The sequence below is a fragment of the Bos indicus genome, chromosome 12 (assembly GCF_029378745.1).
Source record: "Bos indicus isolate NIAB-ARS_2022 breed Sahiwal x Tharparkar chromosome 12, NIAB-ARS_B.indTharparkar_mat_pri_1.0, whole genome shotgun sequence".
Classification (NCBI taxonomy): Eukaryota; Metazoa; Chordata; class Mammalia; order Artiodactyla; family Bovidae; genus Bos; species Bos indicus.
Genome location: NC_091771.1, coordinates 67,988,562 through 68,009,301, shown reverse-complemented (window position 1 = coordinate 68,009,301; position 20,740 = coordinate 67,988,562). Strand labels below are relative to the sequence as shown.

At 40.8% G+C, this 20,740-nt stretch overlaps 1 protein-coding gene and 1 non-coding gene across 3 annotated transcripts in view; both read right to left on the bottom strand.

Moving 5' to 3' along the window:
• GPC6 (glypican 6) overlaps positions 1-20,740 on the bottom strand; it is a 1,232,201-nt gene that overhangs the window by 681,527 nt on the left and 529,934 nt on the right. The gene's annotated exons all lie outside the window — the stretch shown is intronic.
• TRNAE-UUC (transfer RNA glutamic acid (anticodon UUC)) lies at positions 3,402-3,474 on the bottom strand. Its single transcript has one exon. It is a non-coding gene; the product is annotated as a tRNA-Glu (tRNA).

Here is a 20,740-nt window from a genome sequence, read left to right as displayed (position 1 = left end):
TGACAGCAATATATCTCTAGTAACTTTAAAATTCTGTTGAAATTGGTTTGTTTAGACAATGTTCGCCAACTTCTGCCTTGGGTGTTAAGAGCGAGCCACTCAGTTTTAGCAAAGCAAGGCTGGGCTGACTGTTCTTGAATACAGCAATGTTGCAGTCTGCCCCAAAGTAAATAGAAACTGGCAATTTGAGAATGTCATCAACCCAGAGCTTTCAAAAGTGTTAAATATTTAACCATAGCTAATAGACTGCAAAGTAATACTTGCTTGGCCAGATACATGTGCTTTGCATTTCTCCCTGATCGCACTTGGCATCATCTTTTTTTTGTAGCCTCACTCAGCATTTCAGAAGCAGAGGAGGCCAGAAGGTAGCAACAACCACCTGGTTCTAGAAAACTGAGGATTTAAGTTGAGGAGAGTGCGTTCGAATTTAGACTTTGGACCTGGGTTCAAATCTCAGACATGAAATCTGAACTCCATGTGACTTTCAGCAGGTAACTCACTTCTGGAGGCTGTAGTTTCTGCACATGTGAAGTCTTGTTAAGTGGTTTGAGAAACGATGTAACACAGTGCCAAGCACAGAGTGAGCCCCAAATTATTGGCAATAGGTATATAATTGTTTACTGTTGTGATTTTGTACTGTGTTTTTTAGTGTTGTTGTGTTGTTTATTGTTGTTGAGTTGTTGTGATATCAAGTATTTCCTTTCTCTGAACATTCACCTTTGTTTCTTCTCTTGGAATGTTCCTCCCTCCGGCTTTCTATGGCTATCCCTTTCTCAACCTTTCCTGTCTTACATTAGATGGCTTCTCCTCCCACAGGGGCTTTTGCTGATCCTAATCTTTCTGGTTAAAGCAGCTGTTCTTTATCTCCCCACCACACTGGCCCCAACCTCACTGCCCACTGTGCCTCGGTTTAGTGTATTACCTGATTGTAACAAACTATATTAAGTATTTAGTTTTTAAACCTGTTGATGAGAGTCCCTTGGACTGCAAGGAGGTCCAACCAGTCCATTCATTCTAAAGGAGATCAGTCCTGGGTGTTCTTTGGAAGGAATGATGCTAAAGCTGAAACTCCAGTACTTTGGCCACCTCATGTGAAGAGTTGACTCATTGAAAAAGACTCTGATGCTGGAAGGGATTGGGGGCAGGAGGAAAAGGGGACGACAGAGGATGAGATGGCTGGATGGCATCACCGACTCAATGGACGTGAGTTTTAGTGAACTCTGGGAGTTGCTGATGGACAGGGAGGCCTGGTGTGCTGCAATTCATGGGGTTGCAAAGAGTCGGACACGACTGAGCAACTGAACTGAACTGAACTGATGGTCCTCTTGCAGTCAAGTGCAAGGTCCTTAAAGGAGGGACATTCTCTTTCTTTTTCACCATGAATTTCCAGAGCCCAAACAGGCCATGATTCACTGGGACTTCTAAATAAATGCTTATTGATGAACCAAGTCTGATTATGAGGAGTGTACCTCTGTAATCACTTTTAAAATTTATGCATTAGGATGTTGCTCAGAGTACAGCATTATTAAAGAGAGTTCCTGAAAAAGTTAATCCATCACTAAGGCATTATACATGACTTTTACTAATTATAGCATTGAGTGTGTCATTAGTGTCTGGGATTCTGGTAAAAGTAATATGCTAAGGAGAGGTTGGAGAAAAGTGTATTATATTAGCATAACTTATCTCCTAATCAAGTTCAAAATATAAGACACTTTGTGATAACTTCCCTAAATGTTCCAGTGCTCTTAGGAATGGCTCCAAGAAGTGGATACAGGGCAAGGTGACCAATAGTCTAGGAGAGTGGGAAGGGGTTAATAGCCCTCCTTTCTTCTTTTTCATGATAACTTGACCTTCAATGAATGTACTAGCACTCTGTTCCCCTGGTCACCTGATATATACTATGTTACTTAGGAATAATATCTACAGGAAAAATGACCCAGATTGACAAATTAAGTCTAGTCTGGGAAGAACTAGAAATAAGTTATAAAAGTCTGGGATAGTCTTCCCAGCTTGGGGTGTCCCTGAATGTCTTGACTTTTCTGTCTCTTCTGCCCCTTGATTTATACAAGGACAGCTGTGCCCAGTGGTCTGTCAGAAACACTGGCTGCTCTGGGCCAGGAGGCATCTAAGCCAAAGTGGCTCTTAGGTCTCCTGGATTTGAACTTACCTCCCTGCCTCTGAGCTGTCTGTCACATGGCAAAAAGAGGTTGGTGCAGCTCTCTGAATGGCCACAGGACCTCCGCCTAAAGAGAATCCTTGAAGCGTCCACACTTTCCATCTTACATTTTTGTAATGAATCTAAGGTCAAGGGCAGTTGTTAGGGATTGAATGTGTATGTCCTCTCAAATTCATATGCTGAAGCCCTAACCCCCAATGTGATGGTATTTGCAGGCAGGACCACTGGGAGGTAATTAGGTTTAGATGAAGTCCCAAAGGTGGGGCCACCATCATGGGATGAGTGACTTTATAGAAGAGGAAGAGAGAGTAGCTCATTATCTCTCTATGTGAAGACACAGTGAGAAGGTGGCCATCTGCAAGTTAGGAAAAGGACACTTGCCAGGAATTGAATCTGTGACCTTGACTTTGGATTTCTAGCCTCCAGAAATGTGAGTGATACATTGCTGTTGGTTAAATCACCCAGTCTTAGTATCTTGTAATGGCAATCAGAGCTGATTAAGGACAGACTTTTAATACTCAGTGCTCAGCAGTCGCTGAGAAGATACCTAGCAGGCAAAGCAGGACAGGGAATGGTTTCAGAAATCACAGATGATTCCTGGTGACCCAGATGGTTAAGAATTTGCTTGCAGTGCAGGAGATATGGGTTTGATCCCTGGGTTAGGAAGATCCCCAGGAGAAGAGAATGGCTACCCTCTCCAGTATTCTTGCCTGGAGAATTCCATGGACAGAAGAGCCTGGCAGGTACAGTCTCTGGAGTTGCAAAGAGTCAGACATGGCTGAGTGACTAACACTTTCATTTTTTCACTTTTACTAATCAAAGGACATAGATTGAGACTGACTAGGATGAGAAAACCATGAAAGAGAAGGCTGCTCCAACTTCTGATTAGCCAAGAAGTTTGGCAGAGAGGTGAGTGCAGGGAATCTCTGTAGACAGACAGCAGTAAGTGAGACACAGGAATATGAATGGCTATTTTGAAACTATTTCTTGCAGTATAGAAGCTAAATAAAGTAGTTGGACTGTATACATAGGCTCAATAAATATACAAGTGAGAGTGACATTTTAATACTCTAAAACTATCTTCATGTCTTATTCTCTACCTCTCTTATTATTTATTAGCTAAATTCTGTGCAAAAGTGCTTTATTTGTAATGATACACAGTGTCCTGTCATGGAAGATATTATTATTATTAATTGGCTATGCTGTGTGGCTTGTGGGATCTTGGTTCCCTGATCAGGAATTGAACCTAGGTTCCTGGCAGTGAAAGTACCAAGTCCTAACCACTGGACCATCAGGGAATCCCCTATCACGGAAGATATTAAAGGGAAAATGTCTCACCACGGAAGCAGTGATTCTGATATTTGACATGACTCCTTTTCCTAGCACTCTAGTCATTCCTAAAGACAGCAGATTCTAATAAAAAAAAGGATGGAGGAGGCTGTCAAAAGAACTCCAGCTTCTGGGTGGGATCATACAACCCCTCAGTACGATGCTGTGGTAGGGGGTCTGTGCCCCTCTGCTGCTTAGGAGATGGGTCCCCACCTGAAGAGTGAAGAGCAGGACGTGACTGGCAAAGCCAGGGCAGGACTGACATCCTGAAATTCCATTATTGTTACAGGACTGTCTACCCAAGCTTCTTTCTTCTTGTTTGTCTTCCTTCTGTACATACTGCCTTTATAATATTCCCCAAACACACCTCTCCTTACTCCACTCTGCTCTCAAATGGTGCCTCGCTGCCCACCACCAGATGTACTAGGTCAGGCCTTCCCACTGAAATCCTTCATTTCTATCCGTGCAGATTTCATATTAAGCCAAATACTACACTATACACCAGACAGAATGGAACAAGCAGGAGGTATAGGCTTGTGCTGTTGCAAATTTGAACACATTGAGAAAGCCCAAAACGTAAGCAATACCAGTATCTTTGTAAAGAACAAAAAAAAAAGGACACAGAACTAAGGACTCACCTTACAGTTATAGAGCATTAGTTGACACCATTACTTATTATTATTATTATTATTAGTGATATTCCAGCAATAGCTTTGGTACTTAGGTCTCAAAGACCACTGAACAAGGACATGCAATGAAGATAATACCCAAAAGCACACTGTGAGATGTGGTATGAATTCTCTCTCCACAATATCACTTGTGAGTGATCATGCAGAACGGTGGTTTTGGCAACTTGGTTCCACTCTCTCTCCAGAGTCCTAATCTTTTTCAGACTAAACAGGCTGCAAGAAACTCTGAACTTCTATTGTCAGCCCTAATCCAAGTATGATGCCTCACATGCTTAACATTCATCAGGATTGGGAACTTTTACATTTTCCTTATTTGGTAGTTGAATATTTTGATGATTTTTCTTCAGCAACCCATATTCCTATCCTATCAACTAAACACCTCATGTAGTTGACCTTTAAAAGTTATGCATTTTGATAGCTCAGTTGGTAAACAATCTGCCTGCAATGCAGGAGACCCCGGTACAATCACTGGGTTGGGAAGATCTGCTGGAGAAGGGATAGGCTACCCACTCCAGTATTCTTGGGCTTCCCTTGTGACTCAGCTGGTAAAGAATCTGCTTGCCACACAGGAGACTTGGGTTTAATCCCTGGGTTGGGATGATCCCCTGGAGAAGGGAAAGGCTACCTACTCTAATATTCTGGCCTGGAAAATTCCATGGACTGTATAGTCCATGGGGTTGCAAAGAGTCAGACATGACTTTGCAACTTTCACTTTCTCAGTTTTAGTCTAAAGGGTAAAAAAACAAACAAACAAACAATGAACCGCATGCCTAAGTGTGAACCAAGACACCAAACCTGTCATCCTGAGACTCTTCAAAGCCCACAGACTTCTGTCTGGCCTTTAATGAAGCCAAATTGCAGCAGATACTCCCTGTCACTTGTGAGACAATGAGATGATACGGGAGACAACGCCAAAAAGTAGCACTGCCCCGCATCTTCAATTAGCCATGAAGGGAAAATGAGGCAAAGAGTCATGTATAATTTAGAGGCTAGCTCTCTGGTTCTTCCTGCTGTGGGAAGTTTTTCACTGAGGAAGGAAGCGTGATTTAGTGCAATGAACAGACCTGGGGGTCAGTCGTCTTGGGTTGTGTTTCCAGTCAGCTCCCTGACTTACTTTATGACCTTGTAGGCTGCTTCATTTCTATCGAAGAGACGAAAACAACTTGTATTTATAGATTACATGTTTGGTTATCCTGGGCAGGGGCAATGCCAACAGTCCTTTGATATATGTTACTATTATGTTTAGTACAAAAGACCTTGGTGATAAACAAAGATGTTAGTGTTTGAAAATAAAAATGAGTTTCAAAGCCTGGGAGGAAAAGATGACAAAGAGTACTTTAATGAGGTTACAAGGTATCTCCTTTTCTACCTAGAGAGTTGTGCTTTGTTTTGTGTTTTAATTAGTCAGCAAACTGTAAACCATGCTCACGATGAGAGCTGTTTAAGTAAGTGTCAAATAAGACTGTAACCTTATTTGACCAAGAAAGTATGTGGGCATAAAGGATTTATTTTCCAGTAGAAGTGGGTCTTTGTCTACTAAGAACCTTAAGGTGCAGTGCTGAGAAAACTTAAGAAGTTGGAAAGCTGACTTGGGCAAGCAAATTTCAAATAGTGGTTGTTGGATCTCTGAACAGATATCTACGGAAAAAGAAATCATCAGACTCCACAGAAAAACCCAGAAACAAGGCAGATAGAATCCCACTCCTGCTATGAAGAGTGTGGAGAAGCAAGGGCTAGAGGAGGCCAGAGGAGGATGGTGGGCAGAGGAGCCTGGGCAAGGACTCCCCTTCGTAAGGCAGAGGACCTCAGGAGGGACTGAAGGAGGAGCAAATTGCAGTAAGTTGAGACCACTGTTAGGCTCTGACTCAGGCAAGATGGGCTTTTCTGAAGGTTCTCCTTCTGAACCATAGTTTTCCATCTTTCCTTTAAATCCTTATTCAGAAAAGTAACATAAAAAACCTAATCAGGGTCACACCTTGTGAACCCGTTACTTGTACTTGTCCACTCTTGACCTGAGGAAAGGTGGTACCCGCAGTGAGGAAAGGGCAGCCAAGAGTTCCTCATCTGGGAGTCCCTCCCCTGAAGAAAAGCAAGCCCTTAGTGGAGTCTGAGCTTTGCAGTTGGCTGACTGGGTTTCCTCTATGTAGGGCTCAAGATAGCTTACTTCTTAGCCAGCAGAACCATGGAAGAGCCTGTAACCACTGCCTTTAGAGGATTTCTGCTGCCTCTTTCCAGCCTTCACGGATTGGCCTGATGCCAACCTGATGCCAACCAGTCTTCTCAGAAACCTCAGGTCTGTGGGAGGCAGAAGCTCGGCTACACCTGGAAAACCCTTAAGATCATGAAAGAGAAAAGCGAGCACTAGGGTTTGCCAATCTGTGGCTCCGAGCATGCCTTGTTCCTTTATACAGAGTTCCTGAGTACAATAGCAGCTGCTCCCCTGTCCCACCCAACTTCTCTCCACCTTAGAGCTGGTGTTCTGAGGGGTTAGACAGTCCCTCTGAGGATGGATGTTTGGAGACAGCTCGTGAGCAAGCAGCCCTCCAGTCAGAAGCATAGTCAATATTTAGGTTTCAAACCCAAGAGCTGAGAACAGTGTAGATTACAAATCTCTAGAAAATGGCTTTCCCTCACCAATACCTCCACCCCCTCTCCCCCTACTGCCCCCAAAAAGCAGAGAATTCAAACAGCCTCAAGAGGCATAAAAGAGAAAGCAAGAGCCTTAGGATTCAGAGACAAATTTCATCTCCTAGTTAGGTTTCTGGAAAGAAGTAAGAAAATGCCATATGAACTGTCCACAACTTGGCTATAAGTATTCTATGGAGAAGCCACTGAGGAAAAAGAACAGTCGACTATGACCAGCTTGGATGTGAGGGTTCACTTAGGGAACCCTGAAAGCCATGCACGCTACCTGGCTGCAAGGGATCCATGCCAGCAGTTTCAAGGCTGTACCCAGTTTGGTCGGAGGTTCCAACAGTTTCCTCCCACGTGATGAGGGCAGGCGCTTATTGCAGAGGGGCCTAGGAGAGTCCAGGCTCCGTCTCACTGCCTTGAAAAACATACTTGATGAGGAGGAGCGTGAAAAGGTCATCTTGAAGAAAGCAAACTGAGGGGGCTGAGACTCAGCTAAATTTGAGAGAGGAAGTCAGGAGAATACAGCTTGAAACACTCAGGCCCTCATTTGTTTCTGTGATTAGGATTATCCTTCCTGTTGCTCTTACTGTTGTTATTGTTGCTGAGTAGCTAAGTCGTGTCCGACTCCTTCGCCAACCCAATGACTGTGGCCCATCAGACTCCTCTGTCCATGGGATTCTCCAGGCAAAAATACTGGAGTGGGTTGTCATTTCCTTCCTTCCCATCCAGGGATTGAACCCATGTCTTCTGCTCATTATTTACCACTGAGCCACCAGGGAAGCCCTTACCTTCTTGGGAGATGGCCAAAACATTTTACCTCCACAGAAGTGATCACACAAGCATGAATCGACGTGCCTAAGCAATATCCAGGTTGAATACCTTCTGCCCAAGGCCTGAGACAGCCACGGCCTTCAGCACCATCACCAAAGTGCTCTCCTCCTGGCCCCTCTTCATCTCAAACATCTGCTCTTACTTTTTGAAGAATGTCTTCAGGATCTTCTAAGGTCAAGTTGTGGAAAAAGGGGGGCGGGTAAATTGAAATAGCACCATCTTAACCTGGTTGCCTTCTCAAACAGGTGGCTGATCAATCAAGAAACTAGGGCTAATTTTCAAAGACAGCACTGTGCAAACACACAACAGAAAGCATGTCTCCAGGAGGACCCCAGGACCAAAAATCTTCAGTCTACGGAACTCAGAGAATAGAAACATCACCACTAGCGTGCTGGACAAAGCGAAAAGCCCATCCATAAGGAGAACCTGGCTTCCGGTAACACCAGTAGCTTGTATGAACTGATTTGAGACTAGCCAATCAGCTTCCAACTTTGATTTTCCCCTTAACTCCTTAAATTTCACCTGAAACCCTGGATAGAGGAAACTGATTTGAACCTTGTCTCTGGTCTCCTTTCTGGTGGACCTAAGAGTAAAGCTGTTTGCTTTCTCAAAAGCCATCACTGCAGTCCTGGCTTCTATGTGTGTCTTGCTGGGTAGCATCTCTGCTGCTGCTGCTAAGTCACTTCAGTCGTGTCTGACTCTGTGCAACCCCATAGACAGCAGCCCACCAGGCTCCCTCGTCCCTGGGATTCTCCAGGCAAGAACACTGGAGTGGGTTCCCATTTCCTTCTCCAATGCATGAAAGTGAAAAGTGAAAGTGAAGTTGCTCAATCATGTCCGACTCTTAGCCACCCTATGGACTGCAGCCTACCAGGCTCCTCTGTCCATGGGATTTTCCAGGCAAGAGCACTGGAGTGGGGTGCCATTGCCTTCTCCACCTCTAAGCCTCTACAAAACTGCTGAACTGGCCCATTTCTCCAGGAGCAGACCCTCGGAATGCAGAGAGAACAAATTCCCTTAGCACACTAGCAAATGGGTTGGAGGATATGGTATTTAATGTCTCAGCTCAAAGAAATAATGGCATGTAACAGACCAGTTGCCAGCTTAGTAGCCCAGTGAAAAATCTCCTTTACTAAAGATTAGTATCTCAAGAAGCCAAGAAGGAAATACCTGTGGGCGTACAGAAAGTGAATTAATGCTAATATTTATTGACCACTTAGTATTAGGCACTATATTAAGTGCTTTACCTATTTTATTTCATGTAATTCTAAAGTTAATGTTCCAAGATGGCTGCTGTTATTTGTCTTTACCCATGGCATAATTGAAGCATATCTGAATAATCAAAAAGGCAAGTAATATATCTATTTATTTTATATCCATACAGATGCAGTTTTTTTAAAAAAAATATTTATATATTTTAATTGGAGGATAAATACTTTATAATATTGTGATGGCCTCTCCATACATCAGCATGAATCAGCCATAGGCATACATGTGACCCCTCCCTCTTCCCTCCCCATCCCATCCCTCCAGGTTGTCACAGAGCAACAGCTTTGGGTTCCCTTCATCATACATCAAACTCCCACTGACTGCCTATTTTAATATATATATTTCAATGCATTCAATGCAATCCTTATCAAACTACCAACAGTATTTTTTACAGAAATAGAATAAATAATTTCACAATTTGTATGGAAACACAGAAGATCCCAAATAGTCAAAGCAATCTTGAGAGAAAAGAATGGAAATGGAGGAATCAACCTTCCTGACTTTAGACTATATTACAAAACTACAGTCATCAAGACTGTATGGTACTGGCACAAAAACAAAATATAGACCAGTGGAACAAGATAGAAAACCTGGGGATAAATCCAGGCACCCAAGTGTAGGGTGTTTAAAGAACAATTAGGATTCAAAGACAGAAAGTAGATGGACTTTGTTTTGGTTCTGGTCTTTGCCAATAAATAAGGTGACCAACTGTTCCAGTTTGCAAAGGTCTGTCTTGGATTTAGTATACAGTGTGGGATATTCCTCAGAATGATCAACCATTCCCTACTGCCAAAACTAAGTTGTTTTCAGCTACTTGTCTAGTATATTCAAAAATCTAAGCTCCTGAAAGTCTAGGATAGAGGCTAAGCATTTTTGGTTGTACTACGTTTCCCATGTCATGCTAATGGTGGAAAAAAGTGACTTAATTTCCATCTGGTGGAGGTGCCAAACCACACCTAACATAACTATAGCATGAAAGCAAGGGCAATGCTGCCTAGGGTCCCTTTTGGGGTCCTTCAAGATAGTTTCCCCCCACCACCCCCTGCCACAATGCTCACTGAGCTCAGAAAAGATCCAAGTTAATTTCTGGAGAGCACAAAGTCTTTCTAATGCCAGATCATTAGAAATAGAAAATAAAGGTAATTTGCAACATTTCTTTGCTGCAGCTCGAGATTGCTGACAATGTCCAGTCTGTGTTCAGAGAACAGACAATAAGTGATGTAAAGAAACCTTCATGAGCACTGCCTTTTTGGATTCCTTTAACTCATGACAGAAGCTAGGGAATGAATGTGAGAATGTATGTGAGTATGTGTGTTTATGTTGATAATGTCCTGGTTGCTAATGTCTTAAATTAAGAAAAATCAATATATTTTGGTTTCCTGAATTTCACCTGGTTTCCTATTTAAAAATTGTCTGTGTTAAGCCTAGACAGGGCTTCCCTGGGGAGCTCAGCTCTAAAGAATCTGCCTGCAATGTAAGAGACCAGGGTTCAATCCCTGGGTTGGGAAGATTTGCTGGACAAAAAAATGGCAACCCACTCCAGTACTCTTGCCTGGGAAATTCCATGGACAGAGGATCCTGGTGGACTAGAGTCCACAGAGTCCACAAAGAGTCAGACATGACTGAAGTGACTTAGCACAAGCCTGAACAAAGTCAGTGTAGAGACCAAGACAATGATTCTAGCCTGGAAAAAAAAAAAAAAAGCAAGTGCAGAATACAAGAGAAAAATGTTAATTAACAGACTGCTAGTGACTATATAACATCCAGCTGAAGACTAGCAGGGGGGTACTCTTTCTGCCTCCTGATACCTATGTCAGAAGGTTTCTCTATCTCCTTTATACTTTAATAAAACTTTGTTACATACACACACACAAAATATATGGAAGGGGTGAGGTTGGAGAAATTGGTGGGCAAGCGGATATCAAGTGAAGGTGACTGAGAGGAAAAAACAGCTGGTAGGCAAGGGACCAAGAAGCAGCAGGGAGGTGGAGGGGTCCTACCTGACTCTGAACATCTCTCCTCCCAGAAACCTTTGTGACATTCTGGGGTCCCTAATCTGCCATGTGCAGCAGTCACTACAGTTTGTGTTTCTCTACAACCTGGATTATTTTACCAGCTATTTAACAAGACTAAACAAATGGTGTTAACCTCAGAAAGCACAGTACGTTCTGTTTACAGACGTGTACATTCCTTCCTACTATTAAACTCTGATAACCTTTGGCCAGAAATATATACTACTCTGCTCTGTCTTCTCTGAGAAGAAATTTTCTTTCTGTTCTCACATGATCACTGAAGAAACAAAGATTACCATATTTAGTGGAAGACAAAAGGGCATGCTGTTAGAAAAATATTGACTTAGAAAACCTTATCCCTGAGAAAAAGATTGTTAATGAGATGAGCCAATGAAAAATTCCCAGCGAGATTTATAGAACTTAGAAACATTTTTTTTTTTTTTTGCCGATGTTCACATGTCACTTTAAGTTGACCCAGAGCATTAAATCCAGGCTAATTTTAGCTAGTTACTATATTTTTAGAATTAAGGGCTTAAATACCACTATTGTAGTGAAAAAAGTAAGGTATGAAGCTGCCTGGTTGGAATCTGGTAAGAGCATCCTGTTTTGAAAGAAATTTCCCATAACCACTCCTTTTATTGAATCACTCTTTCAGCATGTCCCTTCCTCTGTTTTGCCTCATTACCATTTTTGCAACACATGTCCTGTTCCCTAGAGTTAAAGTGCACTGAGGAGAGAGGAGGTATCTGATTCATTCATTCATTCATTCCATCAGCAACATTTACTTAGTAGCTGGTATGTGTCAGGCTTAATTCTAGCGCCTGGAATACAATGGTGAATGAAAACACAGTCAGTGAATCAGGTGCATAGGCTTGGGGATGGAGGATTGGTAAATGAACAAGAAATCATGATGCCACCTCTACATGCTAAGGAATGGATAAACTTAATGGCTCTAAGGACCTAATCTTAAATGGTTAAGGAAGGATTCACAGGGAAAATGACACTTAAGCAGAGTCAATTGTTTTGCAGGTTAGTAATAGTAATCCAAACCCTAGGGGTGGGAAGACCAGTGCTGGCCATGGACAGGGCACATGTCAAGTAACAGTCTTGCAGTCAAGGCACTGGTGGGTCCTGAGGTCATGGTCTCCACCGAGCACTCAGCTTTGTGCAGTGGACAAGGCATTCACTCAACACCATGAGATGAATTAAAGTAACAAAAACTGGACTTCCCTGGTGGGTCAGTGGTAAAGAATCCCCTTGCCAAAGCAGGAGACATGAGTTTGATCCCTGGTCCGGGGGGGATCCCACATGCCACAAAGCAACCAAACCTGTGGGCCCCTACTATTGAGCCTGTGCTCTACAGCCCAGGAGCCGCAACTACTGAGTCCCTGTTCCCTAGAGCCCGCGCTCTGCAACAGGAGAAACCACCGAAATGAGAAGCCCACACACAGCAACTAGAGACTAGCTCCCACTCACCGCAACTTGAGAAAGGCCTGAGCAGTGACAAAGATCCAGCACAGCCAAAATAAATAAAATTATTATAAAATACATAGAATTGCCAGCGTCCACCTAGATCAAACTGCATATGAAGAAACATTAAAACTATCCTTCAGATACCTGTTTTTTAAATTAATTTTTGAGTACAGCCGCTTTATAGTGCAGTTAGTTTCTGCTGTACATCAAAGTGTATCAGCCACACAGACATATATCCCCTCTTGCTCGCATTTCCTTCCCATTCAGGTCACCACAGTGCATTAAGTGAATTTCCCTGTGCTATATTTTTAAGGGCTCAAATCACTCTTTGTTTTCTTATGCTCTTTATTCTTCTCTAGTTCTTGTTACCCAAGAGCTTAAGAAGCTAAATCAGTGAGGAAAGGAGTTTACTATATTTTCCCTTGAAGATGAGTTACATTTGTTTAGCAACAGAAATCTGAAGGACATCAGATGATTCCTCATCTGTGTTCTATACATGCATGAGTTGAAAGTTGGAATAAACATTTTTTAAGCTCAGCAAATTTCCCCCTCTGAGGCGGCCAGATGTTCCAGCTAAACACTAAGCTGGTGGTTAGTAATCAGGCCCTTCTTTGATGGCAATCAGTTTTTAGTGATCAGGGAAAGAGTGTTTCCAATAACTCTCCCTTCATTTATGAAATAGAGTATACACTTAATTTGTATCAGCGATACATTGGAGCAGGCATTTGCCATTTGCTTGTAAAAATAAAGCCTCCACAGCCATTCCACAAATGAGCCCAATGGAGTTATTTTAGCTCCAGACTCCAACTAATTTTGATTGAAGACATTTTTCTGACTGATAAGGATTCCAAAAATATTTTTATTCTGAGGCAATATACACTAAATACAAACTTTAAAAAAAAAGTGACTCAGAACACTGAAAAAAATACACTCCCAAGTTAGTTTCTCCCCCCAGTGTTTTAATATTCCTTGGTATAGAACTGCAGCTCATTTTGCTTTAGTTCTTTCAACAAAATACAATTTTCTGGTGGAGCACTTGTTGCTTTTTCATGGTGTATTAAGTGGAAACTCTGAGTCCAAAATACAGCTGCTCCTGCTCTGATAAGCAGCCAAAATTATCTCCAGAAGGCGTACCTTCATTACGGCACATCACTTTTCAGACAGCCGCTTCCCAGTCATATAATGCTTGGCATACTGATTATATACAAAGTAACAATTATGTCACTGAGGATAAATGTTCAAGAAATGATATCAACACTAGTTCCAGGGAGCTTAGGCCAAATCACTGCAGAATAAACCCAATGTTGTCACCACTGAGGAAAAAAATAGTACACCCTTTGTTGTTCAGTCTCCAAGTCCTTTCTGACCCTTTGCGACCCCATGGACTGCAGCACACGAGGCTTCCCTGTCCTTCACTACCTCCTGGCGTTTGCTCCAACTCATGTCCATTGAGTCAGGGATGCCATCCAACCATCTCACCCTCTTTTGCCCACTTTTCCTCCTGCCCTCAATCTTTCCCAGCATCAGGGTCTTTTCCAAGCACACTGGGTATTGTTTTTTGATGCATCAGGGGTGTCCACTGAGCTGATGCTTTTTGCCACCGGTAACAATTAGATTTATTTGGTCTTCAGCTAAGCTTAAAGAGATAAATGCACGTAGCTTGGCTTTATGAGAATGAAGTTGGTCATAGGAAACACTGTTGTTAGGACTGTGTTAAAAATGTCCCCAAAGTGTTTATTTTGTAATAATACTTATGGCAAATATCTCAATAGTTTTAATTGTGATTTGATGATGAAAATGCCTACATGTCTTTGAATCATCTTTCCTTCTCCTTCCCCAGATTCAAGTTCACTGAAAATAATTTTTCTTGGACATAATGTAATATTGTATAAAAATGATCTTCTGGTTTAATTAAATTATTTATCTTCACTTTTTAACAAAGGAAAAGTTTCAGATGGCCTCCCAAGGTATATATGCAAAATCCATTATGATATGCACCATAGTCCAGCCAGATTTCTAAGTACTTAGTAGATTTCAACAAATATCCTTCAATTTTGTTAATTTCACTGGAAAAAAAGAACAGTTTGATTCTAATGATCCACTACTTTTGCTGCATGATGGTCTGCAAGCAGTTGTTACAAATTTAAGAGTTGAATAGGAACAGAAATCCTGCCCTAGCACCAAAGTAATTTAGAACATAGGCTTTTCCCTCTTAACCCCAAACCTTTGTGTGTGGTTGAGTGAGCCATCAAAGGTTCACGGCAGGTGTTTGTGTGTCAGCTAATACTGACTCATTTCTCACCGAACTGATGTGGCACTCACATGTAGGAGACAGAGTTACATTTGGTCTAAGTGGCTGACTTTTACAAATGCTGACTTTTTTCTATCGTATCAAGAAGTTAGCTTGCAAGAAAAGTGATACGACTTGAGAATAGTACCATGTTATTCTTGGAGGCACAGGTCTGTTCCATGAATTGAAAGTGCTTCCAACAGGGATAACAGCAATGATTTCACATTTATGAAGTCGATACTGAAATCAGGTAAGATACCTTTGGGAGTCATTAATTGTGCTGTATCTCTGTCTCTCTGAGGTACCATATAAGTTACCATTGTGAATTTTTTTTAAATGGTACCATAATTGCCCCCTAAAGATTAACCTACACTAAGAGGGATGCATGTAACCTGAGCACATACTAATATAGTAATAAGACTTTGTCTTCTCAATATGATTCTATCCTCTTCAAGAAAAACGAGTGGAAATGTAGGTTATACTCATCTTGCTTCTAAAAAAATTACAATCTAAATAACATACATTAATGTAAGGGGAATAAAATTTATATCCTTGTACATCTTATTCAAAAAAAATTAAATATGTTCAACAGTTTCTCCAGGGGATTTTCCTGATCCAGAGATCGAACCCAGGTCTGCTGCATTGCATGCAGATTCTTTACGGGGAATAAAATTTATATCCTTGTACATCTTATTCAAAAAAAATTAAATATGTTCAACAGTTTCTCCAGGGGATTTTCCTGATCCAGAGATCGAACCCAGGTCTGCTGCATTGCATGCAGATTCTTTACTGTCTGAGCCACCAGGGAAGCCCCAGTACATCTTTAGCAAATGTGATACATGGTAATATGTATTTGTAGGCATGGAGATTTCTGATACTTAAAACTAAACAAGTTGTCCCTCCAGGGAACATAAGAACTTTGTGATGAAAAGACTGTATTTCTTTATTTTTATATTGCTTCAGTAAACAGATAATGGTCAATGGCCTATACAAGCATGCATCTATTCCAACGACATACACATCTAGATACATCTAAATGGACTTAAGAAAACATGCTGATTACATGTTTTTAGCTTCTACTAACTTTCTCTGACATGAGTTTGGGTAAACTCCGGGAGTTGGTGATGGACAGGGAAGCCTGGCGTGCTGTGATTCATGGGGTTGCAGATTCGGACACGACTGAGAGACAGAACTGAACTGAACTGAACTTTCTCTGAATGACTTAATACTAGAGTTCCAGGATTATAATCTTTTTTTTTCCTTTTACTCTTGACTGTTGCTTTGACCCACTCCATAATTAACCGCATACAATGGCTATTAACATAAATTTGTCATTAACCTGGTTATAGCTGGCTTCCAGTGTGTGTGTGCATGTGTGTCTTTTTATATTTATTCTCCTAACAAATACATTTAATGTGTAAAAAAAAATTGCTCAAAAAATCACTGCAACAAACACACCAGAGGGTCTCAATTTTGTTGGCTCATCAGCGGCACTAATTAATCTATCCCTAGTAGCTATGAACCAAACACTACACTGTAGTTTAAAGAAAATGTTCAGAGCTAGCAAGGTCCATTTTAAAAAGTAACTCACATAAAAAATTATATATAAAAAAGGCATGTTAAAAACTAAACAAAATCAAATACAACAAAATATTATCATCACAAAGCATCTCAAAATCACAGTTTATTGTTTCCTAGAAAAAAGACAGTGCTTTGTATTATTAAAGGGTTCTGATTTTTTTAGAAGAAGGAGAATATCTGTAGCCAAATGGTCTTTTTTCATTAAAGCTTGGATGTTTGAGACTAAAAATCAAATGAGAAGCTGAAATGTTTGCAAGAGACCAAACAGACTCACTGGACTTCAGGTGATTAGGTGACTGGCCAGGGAAGAAAACATTGAGATAAATCCAAAGGGATCCTTAGCCTATGATGCAGTGAATGGACCATATTAAAACAATGGTACAGACAATGGTTCAAGCCATTGTGTGAGGAATCTGCTTAGGTTGTGTGTAATACACAGTCATGGAATGAGCTTAAAGAGACGGTCTTGTAGGTTTCCAAAATGGCCTACAAATGAAGGATAAAGGAGGTGAAGTCTTAGACAACAATTCCAACATCTCAAATCTTAGCAAGAAGGCGAACACAGCAACATGGTTCTAGAAGAAGATTGTTCATTTACAAAGTTCATGTATTCTGTTTGACAGATTTTAATTTTAAAAATCACAAGATGTCTCATATGAGATGGGAAATGATGGGACTTTGGAGAAGACAGGATCCAGAAGATCTTTGCAGACTATATTTTAGAAAACTTTGTTTATTGAAAACTCCTCGAATGACATCTTGTTGTGATGGGAAATATTTCTAAGAATGATCGGGTGTAAGATAACACTGAGGGCCACCCAAGATTCTGCAGTAGTCTAGAATCATTCCTGGATTTCATTCTGGAAGTAAAGTGAAATGAAAGTCACTCAGTCGTGTCTGACTCTTTGCAACCCCATGGACTATACAGTCCATGGAATTCTCCAGGCCAGAATACTGGAGTGGGTAGCCTTTGCCTTCTCCAGGGGATCTTCCCAACCCAGGGATCAAACCCAGGTCTCCTGCGTTGCAGGCAGATTCTTTACCAGCTGAGCCACAAGAGAAGCATAATTCCATAAAAAAAACACTAAACTTTGGCCTTCTATTTTAGGCTGTGTCATGTGACACACGATTGATGACCTTGTGCTCCTTTTGGTCTTGGACCTAAATGAAGGATCAAGAAGCCCAGCTGATAATAATAACAAAGGCCCCTGCCTCCCAATAAGTGAACTTACCTCACTAAGAAGCAACCTATTTCTAATGACCTTTGAAGTGTCTGGATCACAGTATGTACACCCAGTGGTAAATTACAGAAGTAATCAATATCGTAGTAAAACTGTCTAGTCCTAGTATATCAGAGTGACTCTAAATTAATAGTTGCTCTTTATTGATTATCCTATCATGAAAATGGAGAATTTGGGAAATAACTGACTGCCTTAGTTCCAGTCAAGTTATTGAGAAATGAAAAGTATAAAGCACTCTAGCTAACTGGGCCTCAAATATAAATCTTTTCCAAGGTGCAGTCTATTACTCAGAGCTTGTCAGTCTTACCTCAGCTGAAGGATTTATGCAATGTCTGCTGGCACGGGGCAATCTACCATAATTACCTCCGATCAGAATTGCTCTCAAATATCACAAATGGTGGGTGACGGTTATGAATCACAATTAGCATGGTCGCCCATCATGCAACAAGTCAGTTGATCTGCATTTGATTTGTACACCAGCACATCAGGACCTGACTTAGAACAATAATATATATTGATCCATAAATGCTGGTTAGGTCACTTTTGCATTCTCTTAATTTTTTTTTTTCAAAAAATCTTGGTTTCTTTGCTTAAAAGTAACAGCTAAGTCAAGCATAATCTTTTAAATTCCCTGCCAGTCCATAAATTACACTCTGCTCTTGGTAGCCTTTCCTCTTCACCTGCGTGTTTTTCCAGGGCCTCCCGCATCCATACTTACAGCTCCATTCTGGGCAGATTCCGTGTCCCTAGAGCCTTGCTATTACACTGACCACAGATCAAGAGGCATTTATCGACCCACATCATCAGTCGTAACTCTGACCAACAGATTCCTGAGAGAATAGTTATGTTTTCAAAGCAGATACCAAAATACACCATCAACAATCAACAAATTTTTCAGACTAAGAAGTCTGTGGGACTGCAGAAGTATGTTAGATCATTTCTAATTTCTAAAACTTATCTCGAGTCATTGTTTGACCATTATGGCAATTAACCTTTGTCTCTAATAAATGTAGCCGGGAAGGGATAGGAAAACTGAAGTGTCTTATGCATGACCTCAATGTCAGAAAAATAACTTTCCTGCACATTGAAGATGTTCCACTTCGTGCTGGTTTATAATCTGTCTACATTAAGGAATTAACTTTTAAACTCTTCACTTACATACTACATAGCAGAGTGCACGTCCCCACAATCAATATTTGTTGATATATTTACACTATAAAGGAAACTTAAACTTTTTTTTTCTTTTAAATCAGAGAGTCTATAAACCAGGGTCTAATATAATATTACTTACTGACCATTTTAATACTACTGCATGCCTAGGCAACTACCTTCAAACTGTTAGTTTTCTTCAAAAATACATGGAAAAAAAGATGGCAGGAAGACAAAAAAAGAGGTTAATGAAAGTAGAATAGAAATTCCAGAAGTTTAAAGCAACTTTTTTTTAACTTTACAAGAATAATAATGCTCATATAGAGAAGACTGATCCCATACAGTAAAACATAATCACTGTTGACATGAAAGAAATCTTACTTTGTCTTTGAAATGATCATATCCTATGTGAAGAAGCACTTAAGAACAATAGCAACAATTTACATATTTTAGTGCTTTTCATTTCAGTGATTTTTCATGGTGCTTTGCAAACTTTAAAGGATGCTGAGCAATTTCAACTCAAAAGCATATGTAACTTGAGGAACAAAAAAGCAGGTTTTAAATCCAGTGAGGAAATAAACAGGCAATCATTTGCTGGAATTTTGAGGTGAATGCCAAGAAAGCCTATTAAAAGTTGGCATATCAATTTACTTCAGCATGCATAAATACAATATACAACATGCATATACAGTATACTGCATGCATATATACAGTATTTTTTATTAAGGGATAAGATTTGGGGGCGGTAACCTGGGCCCTGCTGAGAATATGATTTACATGACCTTTCCCCTAGCTTTATGGGAGTATAATTGACACATAAAATTGTAGGATATTTAAGGTGTACAATGTGATGAGCTAAAGCTGAAACTCCAGTACTTTGCCCACCTCATGCGAAGAGTTGACTCATTGGAAAAGACTCTGATGCTGGGAGGGATTGGGGGCAGGAGGAGAAGGGGACGACAGAGGATGAGATGGCTGGATGGCATCACTGACTCGATGGACGTGAGTCTGGGTGAACTCTGGGAGCTGGTGATGGACAGGGAGGCCTGGCGTGCTGTGATTCATGGGGTCGCAAAGAGTCAGACACGACTGAGTGACTGAACTGAACTGAACTGAACATTATGAAAGGATTCCCCCTACTGAGATAATTAACACATTCATGACTTTTTTTTTTTTTTTTGAGAGAACAATTAAGTTTCTATTATCTTAACAAATTTCATTTATACAGTATGATATTATTAACTGTAGCCAACATGTTATACATTGTATGTTGAATCGTAAATAAAGCATGATCTTTTTAGGTATTTAGGTCTAGGAGAGAGGCCAGGCCTTTCTAAGCCCACAGTCTACTCTGTGTTCTATACAACTCATGTTCAAGATGACTTCTTGGAGCTCTGAAGCTCTGAGGTGCCTGAGATCAAGCTAGTCTCCCAGAAGGCAAGTTCACATATGGTTTACTTTCTAGTCCATTGCTAAGTCAAGTCTTCTGTTACTCAAGAAGCAAGGGTGTTCTGCTGGCCTCTTGTCTTCAGATATGCTTGGAGTATAACTAACACTTACTAGTAGCAAGATGCCTTTTGCAAATTCTACCATCCCAAGAGGAAACACAAACATGGCAGTCAAGGGCAAGGACTTAACACTTAGTGACTTGGTCCTATTTTTGACCCTCTGCTCCTCGCCATTAACGGACTAGCTCTAAGACTCAGCATTCTCATGAATCAAATGGGAATGATACCATCTATTTTTAGGGCTCTATAAAATCAATTTAATTAATACCTGTATGATACATGTCCAGTGATCTGGCACATAAAATAGCTCAACAGGTGCCAGCTGTTATTAAATGTTATCCCAGATCTTTTCTCTTTTATCTCTCTGTCAGGTTGGAAGCGGGATCATTACTTAAAGAGGGTATTTATCACCAGCAACACTTCTGATATTTTATCTTTACACTTGATAGTATATTCCTAGAGGATAGAATTAATATTTTATTTGTGGGAAAATGATCCTCGAATTAGAAAGTTCTGGGTTCTAGACTTGCCTTCCCAATAGCACCTGACCTGCCTGTC